Source organism: Ailuropoda melanoleuca, chromosome 14 (genome assembly GCF_002007445.2).
Source record: "Ailuropoda melanoleuca isolate Jingjing chromosome 14, ASM200744v2, whole genome shotgun sequence".
NCBI lineage: Eukaryota > Metazoa > Chordata > Mammalia > Carnivora > Ursidae > Ailuropoda > Ailuropoda melanoleuca.
Window position 1 is genome coordinate 18,248,244 of NC_048231.1, and position 6,000 is coordinate 18,254,243.

The following is a 6,000-nucleotide window of genomic DNA, read 5'->3' on the forward strand; positions in this document are numbered from 1 at the left end:
TCTAGATGTCTTTTTCTAGGTTACCTACTTTCATTAACTTTAAAGAGAACCAATACTTAGCCATTTTGTCTAAAGACACTTGTACTCAAAATATAGCTGTCCTAGCAAGAAATATTCAAGGCACTAATTACCATCAGTCATTATGCACCATGTCATCTTGATCCCTTAACTAAGGGTACATCAATTTCAGATGCAAAATGGTGGGTATTCATGCTGAGTTTTGTGTGATATATCTTACTTTGTGAATTATGGATTTTGAGAAAGGATGATTTTTATGTGCAATACAGCAGGTTTGCCAATGACTGGTATATAACATATACCCAACTTGCGTGTACTGTGTGAGGCAGGGAGACTCTGAGACAAGGTCCTAGCATGACCACTTGTAGCAATTTATCTCCCGATTGAACTGTATCAACCATCAGGAAGGAGATGTTGGCCTGGCATTTTAAACAAAGAATTCAGTGGAATGAAATAGACTGTCATTGGTAAAACGAATGAGCTTCTGACCTAGGAAAGTAAACTGGATTTGTCTGGGGTTCTAAAACAGAGATGGCAAATCCGTGGCGTGGTGCTGCCAGGCCCTACCATGGCCAATGCAAACTCTACGAATTGATCACAGCATGCTTTTGGTTTGAGCCGGGATGTGACTCTCAAATCCTTCTTAACACAGTATACCAGTCAGCTGCTACTGATCGAGCAGTGTTGGCAAATGCACGATTGCTATTTGTGCTCTCAACGTCGGATCCTTTCTTTACCTGGGATAGGTTCAGGGCTCTCATTTGTGAACACAGGGGGACAACAAGGTAGCTTCTCCACGCTGACAGAACATTCCTAGCTTACTGGTGATGGGGAAGAGACATCTGGAGGTCTTTTGGGCAGATTGATTTAAAGGCTTTGTGATGTCCTTCCCTAGCTTAGAGGACTTTATCGACACTGTTTTCTTTTGTAGGGAGTTTGATCTTCTGGGTTCCTGCATTGGAACCCAAAGGATTTCTGTTTTTTTTTTTTTTTAAAGATTTTATTTATTTGACAGAGATAGAGACAGCCAGCGAGAGAGGGAACACAAGCAGGGGGAGTGGGAGAGGAAGAAGCAGGCTCATAGCAGAGGAGCCTGATGTGGGGCTCGATCCCATAACGCCGGGATCACGCCCTGAGCCAAAGGCAGACGCTTAACCGCTGTGCCACCCAGGCGCCCCTGGAACCCAAAGGATTTCTAAGCAAGAGCTGGAATGCCTCTGACCACGTTCAGCTTGGGCAGCTGCAGCACGGAACTAGGAGGGATCCTGGAATGGGAGTCCAGAGACCTGGGGTCACTTAGGGCAAGTCTTGTCCTTCCCCAGCTCTCATTTCTCGCTTGCAAGGAGATTGGGTTACATCAGTGGTTCTCAGTGGGGGTGCTCCTACCTGCAGGTACTTCGTGGAGGTGCTTAGGCACAGTGTTGGGGGTCACCACAATGACTGGGGAATTGCTCCTGGCATTGAGTGGGTGGGCTCAAGGATGCCAGATGTCTTCCTGTGGGCAGCACAGATTCGCTCAACAAAGAATTTGCCTTTGACCTGTGTGTTTCCAAATGTCCCACGGGTTATTTGTGTGGTGAAAATCATTATTTATAATGAATCGAATCTATAACCTAACTCAGATTCACATGTAAAGGCAAAGCATTTTTTGCTTGGTTTTAATACCCATTAAATTTTCCAGAAATGTCATTGCCATGAGAATCGAGGGATGGTTTTGTTTCTTTAGGCGTTATTGTTCACCAGACCTGCCTGTGAATGGCCATTACGACCCACCTGTATCCATCTGGCTTTGAAAAATTATATATATAATTATGTAGGTATAGTTTCTGCGGATTTCATTTTAGATGGTAAGGGGCAATACAAAATAATTGTTGTAAAATGGGTGTGTTTGGTTTGATTGGGCTAAAAACCACTGCTCTAAAGATTCCCCAAAGATCCTTCTTTAGCTCTAACACCCTCTGGGGCTGTGAGAGTCGAAAAGAGATTCACATGGGATGAAAAATGGAAAACATGCAGCAGTAGAAATGGATCAACGCAAATTAACGCCCCCAAATTAAGCAGATTCCATAGTAGAGTACCCACGGCTCCATAAGCCTGGTATTGTAGTGAAGTCCTTGATTTTTGGACTCTGTGTCCAAATGGGATTCAAGATCAGAGCCCCTTAGTTATGCAGCAGTGTGAATCTTTTATTGTTGGTAAGGGGGCCACCTTGATGTGCACCTACTGTCCATGGAAGCTTCGCTCACAGCTCCTTTCTTTCTATCTGAAATCCTTCTTCCAGCCCTGTTTTCATGATGTAATTTTAGCAGAATTAAACCTGAACAGCCCAAAATTATATAATTAATTACATTCAGCTTCAATTACAATCACTAATTGATCAAAGCCTGCTAGCACAACACTTTCATTATTTGGCACACAATTATTGAGCACCTACTTTGCACTGGGAATAAAGTAGGAAATGGTCAATTTCTCCTGTGGTGGGAGGATGGGGGTGGGGGTGAGGGTTGTCCTGAAAGACCTCCTAGGGACATGGGGTCGGGGGAAGTGGCAGGTGGTTCAGTCCCGCTGGCCTAGTAGTTCACTTATGAATGTTTATCAGCGAAAAATCTCACATGGGCTGTACTCTCGGATCAGACAGGCTGGCTTGGCACCAGATGACACATGCTGTACTCTAGGTCTCTCTGGTTTTTTCTTTTGGCTGTCGAATAATAATTAGTTAAGAAATTAGTAGGTACTACGAACACCTGCCACCTAAGGTACTCGTGATCATGTCACTGGTCTTTCCATTCCTCACAGTCTGTAAGGGCTCTTTTCCTTCCTATCTGCAATAGAAGGCCTTGCGACTGAAACTTCAGTATGCATTCTTGTTAAATGTGGAGTGTGGGGGCGCCTGGGCCTGGGTAGCTCCGTCAGTTATGCGTCGGACTCTTAGTTTTGGCTCAGGTCATGATCTCAGGGTCGTGAGATCAAGCCCCGCTTGTGGCTCCACACTTGGCAGGGAGTCTGCTTGAGATTTTCTCTCTCCTCTCCTTCTGCCCCTGCACACGTGCACTCTCTCTAATATAAATAAAATACATCTTAAAAAAATACAGAGTCTGATTCGGTAGGTGTGGGTGGGGTCTGAGATTCTGCATTTCCAGCAGGCCCCTGGTGACGCTGCTGGGCAGCGGATGTTCGCGGAACAGCCAGGTGCTAGGGCACTGTATCACCCTCTCTCAGGGGCTGCTACTCCTTGAGGGAGAAGCCAAAGCAGTTATTAAACACTTGGCTTCAGGAGGTCGTACCGTTGCGGTTCTAGCACGGAACAATTACTGTCACATTGCTCCTTCCTCTCTTTCAGTGCTCTTTTTATGGGCCAGGGCATAGTTTCTTCTCTTGGTAGTAGTTGTATCAAGGAGCTCACCAAGTGAGTTCAGATGTGCTAATGAAAGTGCTATGTCCCAGAGATTGGTTAGGCATTTGTTAAGTTATTTATTCTTGCCATACTTCCTGTCCCCTTAGGAGGAGCTGGGTCCTACAAAAAAAGGAGAGACAAAGGTAAAAAACAAAAACAAAAACAAAAAGCTATGCCCTGGGATGGGAAGGGCAGGCATGGAATGGGATCAGCAGTGCCTGTGGAGGAATCTGTCCCACCTCTCCCTTCCAGGGCACGCTAGGGCCCAGTGGTGCCCCTGCATCCGGGTGACTGCTTTCCCAGGGATATAGGCAGGCCGGTCAACTTGGGAGCTTGAGTAGGGGGGCCCTCCGGGAACCAGCCTCTGCTTTTCTTTTGTCCTCTGCCCCTCCTCATCCACCCGTTAAAACAAGGAGTCTAGCTGCAGGGAAGGGGTGCCCGCAACCTGGCTGTTTCTCGAAGAGGATGGAGGAAGAGCTGTAGCCACATGGGCTGTCGTCTCCGCACGTCATTGGCGCTCATCAGGCTGAGGATCCTGGAGCTGTGGGCACCCCTTACCCTTCCCCCCACCTTCTCCTCCCGACTTCTCCCTTCCTGCTCCATCTCTGCAGCATGCACGGCACTTTCTGGCAAGTGCAGCTCAGCCTCCGCCTGCTGTTTTGTGCCGGGGTTCCCTCAGCTGTACTTCCGAACCCTGTGCTGACTCCCCCCATGGAAGCTGGCTTCAGGAAGGGCGCTGGACCTCCCCACTTCAGACTCGAGCCCATTCTACCAGGAGGGAGAAGATTCATTTTAGTAATTCTCCTTCCCCTCCTGAGCTCCAAGGGTTTCCCTGGGGCCAAGACCTCCAGAGGGGCCATCTTGCCTTTGGTGCCATCCGGCCATGCAAGCATCTACAGGGTTGGGCCAGTCCTCCAGCAATCCGAGCCACTGCTCACCTTTCCTGGAGATATTTATCTTGTGAGCCCCTAATCTTGTGTTTGCCTGGGCAATGGCCTTCTTTCTCTCTGGTTCACCCCATCAGGGAGGGCACCTCTGTCAGGACTTCTGTGGACAGCAATCCCAAGAATGCTGTTCTTGAACCATGCTGGGGCATAGGAGAAGCTCTGAGACCTTCTCTTTTCTGGGGACTTGCATCCAGTCCAGAGACAGCTCTACCTAGGAAATGGTCACAGAACACTGGACCTCACACCCCTCTGGACTCCTGAGATGTCAAATAGGAGCAAGGAAGAGAGTCTAGGGCTCCAATCTGGGACCCAGTGACGTCTCAGCTTTCGTAATTGTCCCTGGCTGTCTCCCAGTCTACCAGCCTGGAAATTTTTTTTTATTTAGTTGGGTTGGGGGAAGTGGTGGAGAGCACAGAGGGGAGGGGGAGTCTTGCTCTTCCTCCTAATAGTTTCTCCCAGACCCTTTGCTTAAGTTTCAAGTCTATTGCATTCCCTACGGGAAGATCCAAATAGCTTTTTGAAATCAAATGCCAGTAAGAGACTCCCCCCACCCCCTCACCTTCTTTTCTGGAAGTCTTTTCTCTTCCCAGGCAATCAGCAGAAAGAAGCCTGTTGCTGCTTGATGGTGGCCGAGGGGAGGAGGGAGGCGGACAGGAAATGGAGAGGGGGAGGATCTCCTCACTAAAGAGTGCAAAAATCTTAATCTGCCACAAATATGCCATGTCTTCTGTTTGCTAAAGAATCTGTAATGAGGGGCGCCTGGGTGGCTCAGTAGGTTAAAGTCTGCCTTCGGCTCAGGTCATGATCTCAGGGTCCTGGAATTGAGCCCCAAGTCAGGCTCCCTGCTTAGGCTCCTCTGTCTCTGTCAAATAAATTAAAAAATGTTTTTTTTTTTTTAAAAAGAATCTATAATGAGATAGTTCTGGTTTTTTGTTTTGTTTTGTTTTTAGTTCTCTTTGGCATGCTGGACCATCCAACTGCCAAAGGCTTCCTCTCTCTTCCTTTGCCCCTTCCTCTCCCCCAAAAGATAAGCCTGCAGGCTCTCCTACCACACAGCAGAGTCTTGTAGGTGGTAGGTGGTGAGGCAGGGATGTGCAAGATCTCTCATCTGGAAGTTTTGTTTGCTTGTTTATTTACCATGATTTTGAAGTTTAGGTATTCTCTGTCTTCCAAGTATGCCAGGCGTGTGTTTTGTGTAGCTTTAATTTCTTGTTCTCTATTGTTTCTGGAGGAAATCTGGGGGGACACAGACATGAGCAGACACCTTCTGGCTAGGTGGAGGGTGAAGGGAATAAGAGGCAGAGGGACAATTTACTATCCTGCAAGGTGGAAGGTGTTCAACAGTTTCTTTGCATGGAATTTGCCAGATAGAGCTGGGTTAAAATTCTGGGTCTGCCTTCTATTATTATTATTATTAATTATTATTATTATTACTCATTCACTCTCTCAAAGAAACTCATCCTTGACAAGCATACACTCTGATAAGGAGGCCTGATATTTCTTTTTTTTTTAAGTTTTTATTTAAATTCCAGCTAACATACAGTGTAATATTAGTTTCAGTGTAATATTAGTTTCAGGTGGACAAAAATAGTGATTCAGCACTTACATACATCACCTGTGCTCATCACAACAAATGCACTC